The 9005-nt window shown below is 34.0% G+C and overlaps 1 long non-coding RNA gene across 1 annotated transcript; it reads right to left on the bottom strand.

Annotated features, from left to right (window-relative positions):
* Positions 1-362: 362 nt before the first annotated feature.
* Positions 363-1098, bottom strand: LOC110427604 (uncharacterized). Its single transcript, XR_002446302.1, has 3 exons — positions 966-1098; positions 640-840; positions 363-551 (listed from the first exon to the last, which is right to left on the bottom strand). It is a non-coding gene; the product is annotated as an uncharacterized LOC110427604 (long non-coding RNA).
* Positions 1099-9005: the final 7907 nt, after the last annotated feature.

Below are 9005 nucleotides of genomic sequence, written 5' to 3'. Positions count from 1 at the left end.
CCAACCATATTAAGCCCCTCAATCTAAAAAAGAAGTGGACTTTAGGAGGAATGCACAATTTCCAAAGAGGAATCTAAGAGTCAAAACAAAGTGCTCAACAGAAAAGCTGCCTTGGGATTTCTTAAGTCAGATCTGGGTTTGTTAAATTACCAGCATCGGAATACTAAGGAGATTGTAAAGAAAGGAGGTTGCTGAGCTGTTTTAGAACTAAGGTGAGTTTCACCGGACAGAAAGAAGGAGGTTAATGGCTTCTTGGATTTCTTAGAATGATGAAGTTTTTGGCATTGCCTATAACATTTTTCCATCAAATGAAGAAGAAACAAAGAAAAGCAAGCAAGCAAGCAAGCAACTAAGCAGCAAAATAAGATAAGGAGACTTAGATTAATTTTAGCAGTGCAATACAACCATTCGATTCCACACCAAAAGCATATGCTGTAGAAAGTTCAAGAAAACCAAATAACTCTAAGAAAATAAAAACGAGAAGGATAAATAAACCGGCAACCATGGAGAAATCCTTGCAGAGCTCCGCAGCAGCCAACAGATCGAGCTAACTGCAAAACATCCCCAGAAAAGTAATAATATAATCAGTCATCGGATAAAAAATGGTTCAAGAAACGAGAAATTCTTTGGGAAATCCACCTGAAAGACTGGGAAACGTAATCAAAGTAAAGCCGCGGTGAGGGCAGCCTCCAGCGAGTTATCATCTAACAGCGGACGAATCACTTCCCTGACATGGGCCATTGACTGGCGAAGCTCTTCCAGGGCTTTCAGCGTTTCTTCCGTTTCTGCCTTCACCTTTGATAAACCTGCTTTCAACCTTTTCAGGTTCTTCTCCTCTTTCTGTTGATCGTTAATTAATTGAATTTGGTAGCAGAAAGAAAAAGAAGAAGAAAACGAAAGCAAGATTTATCAACAAAGAAAGAAAGCAAAGAGAGACAGAACCAAAAACACTACAAAATATGTACCTTCACGACCCTCTTCAACGCATTATTCTTCCTCCTAACGTGTGCCCCCATTTCATTTCTTGGAGCCATGAGATATGAGAGATTCGAGAGAGAAGGTTGCAGTTTGCCCTTTTATAGGTGATGAAAGGAGTTTGATTTCTTGACTTGTTGACGTGCTCATTATGATACTACCAGTGGATGGTCCACAAGCCACAGCACGTAATTAAATAGGTCCTGGGACAAAAGGAGTTCGACGTCAACGCCGCCTATAAGGCAGGAGAAATTCTCCAGAAACTATTATGAATTGATTTAACTATAGGAGATGTGGTTGATTAAGTCCAGTTTTAATTGTCGGATGGGACAATGATACGGACAGGAAACAAAACCAATGACCGTTATCGTTCGGTCGCTATATTTACTCGCGTTAAACACCAAAGAATCGTTCGACTCCGAACGTTGAAAAAATTGACACTCTTTCTCGCTATATTCGACTTATTTATTTATTTTTACTTTCCTATACTCTCTTTATTTTTCAAAGTTTTGTTTCACTTTTCTTGCAGCATATTTTCTTCTACGTTATTGCCACTTGATGACAGCCTTTTCCTTCGTCAATAGTCAGTTGCAATAATTGGCAAAAGATGACACGACACCAATTGTTGATTTCATCACCCACACGTTAAGTTGCATTATTTTACTCGTGCAGCAGGAGAGGACTAAGCTCGTTTGTCTTTACCTACATCCTGAGCGTTGCTTCTTCTATAGGTTCAACAAAGAGGAGTCAATTTTGAAAAAAGAAAAATCCATAAATTAAAATAATAATTTACAAAAATTTAATAAAGTTAATTGTGACACTTAATTTTAAACATTTTATTTTTTGAAAAACCAAACTTTATTCTTTCATTACCAATAGGCCATGCCAAGTCTTCAAACTGCTTGGCAGAAGATTTTAACTAACATGAATGATCCGGCATGGGAAAACATTTGTATATTTACAAAATCTCAACACCAAACAATAAAGAATTGGCAGCAAGCAAACTCCACAAAACCCTAATCCTACACCTAGAAAACCGCATTAGAAATAAACTCAAAAGTACCATTTGCTATCACTAAATATGGACATTTACAGCATCAAGGTCCTAGCAAAAACATGCTTTAAGCATTTCCAAAAGCAGCAGTACTTTTGCCAGTAGCTTTTGAGCACTAGACAGATCCAAAACATAGATTCAAGAATGATAACAACATCCTCGTAAGTCCTCATAGATTCACTCGTCTTTGCATCAAGTTCACAGTTGTCCCTTTTCTCAAAAAGCCTCAGATGTGCAATAGCTATGTGGAAAGCCGAATTCTCGATACAACACATTAAATTAGAAAACAATTCTCCAAAAATAAAATTAGTGGAACGGGGAAATAAAAGAAAAACAACAATGATATTTGGAGAGTCAATTACCTCTAAATTACGTCGTTGGTATACTAAATTAAAAAGAAAAATATGCATAAAGACTGAATTGAAGAACAAACAAATATAAGAATATATATATATGTATAATAAAAAAATGAAATGAATCTAAAAGTGAAGGGTTTACTTGCCCATGGGTGGGTTGACAAATCAATGTTGTTTGCCCATGGCCCCCATTTCCTCAGTTTTCATTTAATCCATCCATGAATATTTTATATTACATATAATGATTTTAATATACATACTCCCCTCAAAGTGTGACATGCATGTTTTTCTTTTCGGAGTTTGACAATAGTAATTTTTGGTTTTTGATGAGGAGGTGTCTATTTTGATAATTTTTTAATAGTTGGAGGGTTTTTATGGTATTGCATTTATATATGGAGGGCATCTTCAGGTTTTGGTTACAAATGGCAGGGGTCTTATGGGTTTTTCCTCCCTCTTTCGTTTTTCAAAGGCTTCAAAAACTTCATGAAGCACCTACCTCTTGGTCTTCTTTATTTTTTGTCTTTCTTCTTTTCTCTCTCATTCAACTGCCTTGGGCTATTTGTTAACTTCTTTTTGTTCTTCTAACTCCATTTTTTAAGCCTCCCAAATGGTTTCCTCTCTTTTTTCTCCTTCTCTCTCACTTTTTTCGCTTAAGGTAGATATGTTCCACTACAGAAATGAGGTTGGTGTTGACACCATCATGGAGGTAATTGTTTTAATAATTTTCCTTAAATAGGCTTGGTTGTTGTCCTTGTTTGTCACTGCATTTATCTATTATTTTTCAAAGGTTTTTATAGCTCAAGGAGTTGAATGAGGTTTTAAAGTATTGCCTTCATGGTCATCTTGGTTTTATAAGGAGGAAGACCTATATCACACAGCAAATATCGGGAAAAGTTAATCCCAACAAACTCATGCAAGTTAGTACTTAATAAAGGAATAATAGTATAAATTGCTTATCAAACCCAAGAAACACAAACTCTTTATTATCTTTGTTTATAATTTTCCAATGTTGAGACAAAACTAGCTTGAGTTTTGCTATTTTATTTGACTAAGATTTGGACAAGCGTCCATTTTGCGTCGTTGTATTGGTTTCATAAGCTAGAGTCTTTATTGCTGCTACATGTCCTTGAACGTGTAACCATTGCATGCTTATCTTAATCCTGTGATAAACACTTGGTAGATTTGTACAAATGTTAACCATGCATCTACTGTATATATTCATGTATCTTTCTTTAGTTAATGAATATGATCAAATTTAACCAAGTTCTTCTATTTTAATTTCCTTTACTTTTCTTCTCTGTATGCATGATACTTCTATTGTGAATTAACCATATCATGGTATCAAAGCACATAATCAATCCTTGAGCTACTTAAAATACTTACAAACAATCTTAAAATCTCATCTTTTTATCTACCATAACCCAACTTCTTTTCAAACAATGTCAACTTCAATCTCAATTGTTACACAGTACACACCACCTTCATTCGATGGTTCAAACTATGCTATTTGGGCTGTAAAAATGAAAGCATTTCTCAAAGGTGTTAATCTTTGGAATGCTGTTGAGTTTGAGACTAAATTACTAGTGTTGAAGGAGAATACTACACAGGTACAAGTGAAGCAACATGAAGAAGACATTGCAAAGAGATATAGAACTCTATCTTTCATACATTTAGTTGTGTCTGAATCAGTTTTCAATAGAATAATGGGATGTGAGACTGTAAACCAAGCTTAGAGTAAGCTTGAGAAGGAGTTTTTGGGGTTTATAAGAAGCAAACAGGTGCATTTGCAAAATCTCAAAAAGAAATATGAGCTTCTGAGAATGAAAGAGAATCAGATAGTAGGTGAATTTGTTGAAGATTTGAGGAAACTGGTAAACTAGATCAAATTTACGGGAGACTCTCTTACTGACTTATGATAACTCAATTATATAGAGTTATTTTGACTCATTTTGGAAGTTTAAGTAGCTAGATCTTTGAGATTTTAGGTTTGAATTTTAGCATTTTAGATGTTTTTTTAGTTTAAGTTTGATTACTTGTTAAGTGATTAATTTAAGTTATTTTAGTTAAATTTTAAGTTTTATTTTAAATTACTTTAAGAGTAGTTATTGCTAATTTCTCTTATGGTTTTTGTAAGAAATTGATGAAAAAGACTCATTTGATGAAAATCAGTGCAAGTATGGTGATAGCTTCATTCGTATATGTTTTAGTATTTTGACCATATCTCTTTCTAAAAAACTCCAAATGAGGTGATTCTTAGACCAATCGAATTACAAGAAGAAGGGATACAATGTTTATGTTCACCAATTGGCCCAGTTCTGATTGGATCATGGTCAAAATATTTATCAAAGTCGGACCACTGCAGCAGTATGTAAAGACTGAACATGATGCGGTATTTGGAGCAAATCTTTCAATCCAGAAGTCCATTTGATGTGATTCTTAATCCATTAGAAAGTTAAGAGACAGGGATAAAACTTTTATATTTACTACTTTGCCCAGTTCCTAACATATCAGGGTGAAACTCACGTTTGAAGTTGATAGACTGCCACAGGCTGGAGAAAGGCTGCCGCGTTGATGAAAGGAAGCACACAAACAAATTCCAGAGAGCTCAGCGCTGCAGCGCTGGAAAAGTAGCGCCGCAGCGCTGCGCGACTTTCCTAAAAATAAGGAAAGTTAACGAGATTTCGAAAATTAGGTTATTTGGAGCCTATTTAAGGAGCCTTTTTCAGAGATTTTTGAGAGGAGGCAGCAAGCAACTATTCTGGAGATTTGGAGCCAAGAACAAAGTAAGGAAACAAGAGAATTGGAGAGAGAATCAAGATCACAAATCTCTAACTATTAGTTTTCTCTCTTACCTTTGTGTTTTTCTTATTTTCTTTGACTTGGATTCATGGCTAATTTCTTTGGATATTGTTTTATTAGTATCTATGAACTAAATTATTTTTCTAGGATTGCATTGAACTCACATGTAATCTAATTTTTAATCTCTTCTTGCTTATTTTCAATGGGATTTGAATTGTTTATTCCAATTGTTCTTAATGCTTTTAATTGCATGGCCACCAATTAATTGATTTAGAAACTAAACAAACTTGGGAAAGGAAGTTTAGATATGACTAAAATTGGGATAGCATATGATCCTATTAATTGATTTGCCTATAGGATAGGGATATACCTATAGGCCATATGTAGCAGATTAGAGTTGAATTGAATGAGTTTATTTTAATTTCAATTCACATAGGGATATAGTGTTTTAGTAAAAATAGATATTTTTATAAGATGAGTCGGGAGACCCTTATAAATAATTTAGGACTCTAGGTTAGCAATTCAACCTATTGAAATAAGTTAAGAAAGAGAGGTAAGATTTAGATGAAGTGTGAGGGATATTGTAATCCTAGGCTTGTTTGATTTGCTGTTTGCCCAATTATCTTATTGTTTAATTTGTAATCAAATTAGTTTTAGTTGCGTAATTTTTAGTTAAATTAGAATTAAGATTTTAATTGTTTGAATAAAACTAAATTGTTTTAATTTAGTACTTAGTAAAATTTTAGATCAATTTCTTATGGGATCGACTCTGCTTCTGCTTGCCTATAACTACTATTCGATACGTATACTTGTATAGTAGAATTTTAACTGACAACTTAATGGTGGTAAAGAAGATTAGGTTGAGCTTACCAAAAAGGTTTGATTCCATGATTACTTTTCTGGAGCAAGTAAAGGACATCTTAGAACTTTCAATATCAAACTTGGTGAGTGCTTTGGAAGCTGATGAACAGAGAACGGCAGTAAGAAGAAATGAAAGAGTTGATCATGCATTGGCAACTCATGCAAAAGGTAAAGCTCCTATTGATTCTTCATTTAAAAAGAATTCAAATGAAAACAAAGAAAAGGACAAAACTGGTATAGCTACTGGAAGGCTTCAAAACAAAAGAGGCAAGTTTCCAATTTGTTCTTACTGTAAGAAGAGAAACCATTCTGAAGCTTATTGCTGGTTCAGACTTGGGGTCAAATGTAATGCATGTAAGTAGCTAGGTCATGTAGCAAAATTTTGCAAGAACAAACCTAATCAGATAAAAATCTCATGCTAAAAACAAGTCAAGAAAGTTGAAGTTGCAAAGGAAGTCTTGTTTATGGCCACTGAAGATTCTAATTCAACAAATGAAAACTAGTGGCTTCTTGACAGTGCATGTTCGAATCACATGACTTCAAAAGTTGAGTTATTCTCTAAACTTGATACTAATCACTCTTCTTCAGTTAAAATTGGAAATGGTTTTATACTGGATGCTATAAGGAAAGGGACAGTTGCAATCCAAACTGCTTCAAGCATCAGGTATGTTCTAATTGTGCTTTTGATTCCTGAAATAACTCAAAATTTATTGAGTGTTGGCTAGTTAGTTGACAATGATTATATCCTGGTATTCAAAAATAATGCCTGCATAGTTTATGAACCTTCTGATGTTTATATGATGTCTGTTCCTATGGTAAGAAATTGTTTTCCTATTAAATAGGGAAATATGTATTTATTTGCAGTAGAGCCTTAATTAGAACAAACCTATCTATGGCACAAAAAGCTAGGCCATTGCAACTACAACTCATTATTGCAAGCGTCTCAGGGTTTGTTGTTAGATCTTCCTAAATTGCATGAAAATGGTCTTGTATGCAGCTCTTGTCAGTATGGTAAGTTGATTAGAAAGCCTTTTTCTAGGTTAAGTTTGAATAGGGTAGTAAACAAATTGGATTTAGTTCATTCTAATGTTGCTGGATCTATAAGGGAGCCCTCTCTAAATGGAAGTAGATATCTTGTTATTTTCATTGATGATATGTCTAGAATGACCTGAATTTATTTCATACAACACAAATCAGAAATATTCTCAGTGTTTCAGAAATTCAAAGTTGGAGTTGAGAATGAATCTGGTTGCAAGATCAAAACACTAAGAACAAATAATAGAAGAGAATATAGTTTACAAAGTTCACAAGTTATCTGGAGAATAAAGGTATTCATCATCAGTTAATTGCTCCCTATTGACCTCAACAGAATGGTGTAAGTGAGAGGAAGAATAAAACTATTATGGAAATGTCGAAGCGCCTTTTATTTGAAAAAATGCTTCCTAAAAGCTTCTGGGCTGAAGCAGCTTACACTGCAGTCTATTTGTAGAATATATTGATCATTTAAGCTATAAATAACAAAACTCCCTATGAGCCTTAGCATAACATCATGCCTTCTGTTGATCATTTGAAGATCTTTGGATCCATTTGTTAACTTTATGTTCTTAAAAAACTCAAAGATAAGCTGCAACCTAAGGCAAAGATGGGAATTTTTATTGGTTATAGTCAACAATCTAATGCTTACAGAGTTTATCAGATTGAGTTTATCAGATTGAGTCTGGTAAAGTCTTTGTTAGCAGACATGTAGCATTTGATGGAGCATATTCGAATTAAGAGAAAAATCAAGTGCAGTATACTAGAATTTTAGATGAAGATATTGATCTTCAACCTGTAAGCAGCAATTAGATGCTTGATGCTAAACATATTGTAGATGAGCTCTTGTGAGAGGCACTCGATTATTACAAGAGATTTATGAAAGTTATAATGTAGCATTATTTGAACCTACTACACTTGAGAAGAAGTTATGTTACTATAATGGAAAGAAGCTATGAAAGAAGAGTTGAAAATGATAAATCTCAACAAGACATGGAGCTTAGTAGATAGGCCTAAGAATCATCATGCTCTTAGAGTGAAATAGGTGTTTAAAAAGAAATTGAACTCTGATGCTTCATTGAACAAGCATAAAGTAAGGCTTGTTGTCAAAGGCTTTGCTTAATTACCTGATGTAGACTGTCATGAAACATTTTCACCAGTTGCCACAATGGATACCATTCAATTGCTAATAGCTTTGTCAGCTAAGTTTAAATGTAAAATATTCCATTTGGACATTACATTTGCTTTCTTAAATGGTGACTTACAAGAAAAAATTTCATCAAGCAATCTTATGGCTTTGAAATTGAGTCTAAAAGAAACAAGGTATATAAACTTCATAAGGCTCCCTATGGTTTGAAGCAGGTGCCACGTGCTTGGTATTGCAAGTTTGATGAATATCTGAAGAGTCAAGGATTTTAGAAGAGCAGTAATGAAGCTACCTTGTACGTATAGAAAATTGGTGATCAAAATCCTTTGATTATCTCATTATATGTTGATGACATGTTAGTTACAAGAAGAGATGATTAACGAATCACAAATCTCAAGTTTGAAATGTAAATTAGATTCAAAATAATTGATCTTAAACAGATAAGCTATTTTTTGGGATTACAAATTCTTCAAGGCAAGACAAGAATTCATGTATTTCAATCAAATTACATTGGTGAAGTTCTGGACAAGTTTATAATGTCAGGTTGCAATGCTGTAGGAACTCCATTTGTCACTCATGAGAAGTTGTCAGTTGATAAGGGATCTGTACTTGAAAATCCTTCAGTGTTTAGAAGCTTGATAGGATCATTGCTTTATATTTGCGCTTCAAGGCTTGACTTGATGTTTGCTGTGAATTATTTGTAAGATTCATGCAAGTTCCTACAACGGAGGATTTTTCAACTGCTAAAAGAGTGCTTAGATATTTGAGAGGTATTGTTGAT

Source organism: Theobroma umbraticum, unplaced genomic scaffold (genome assembly GCF_002168275.2).
Source record: "Theobroma umbraticum cultivar Fairchild unplaced genomic scaffold, ASM216827v3 scaffold_106.0, whole genome shotgun sequence".
In the NCBI taxonomy this organism is placed as follows: Eukaryota; Viridiplantae; Streptophyta; class Magnoliopsida; order Malvales; family Malvaceae; genus Theobroma; species Theobroma umbraticum.
Note: the sequence above shows the minus strand (reverse complement) of the source record. Positions and strands in the feature narration are given on the sequence as shown.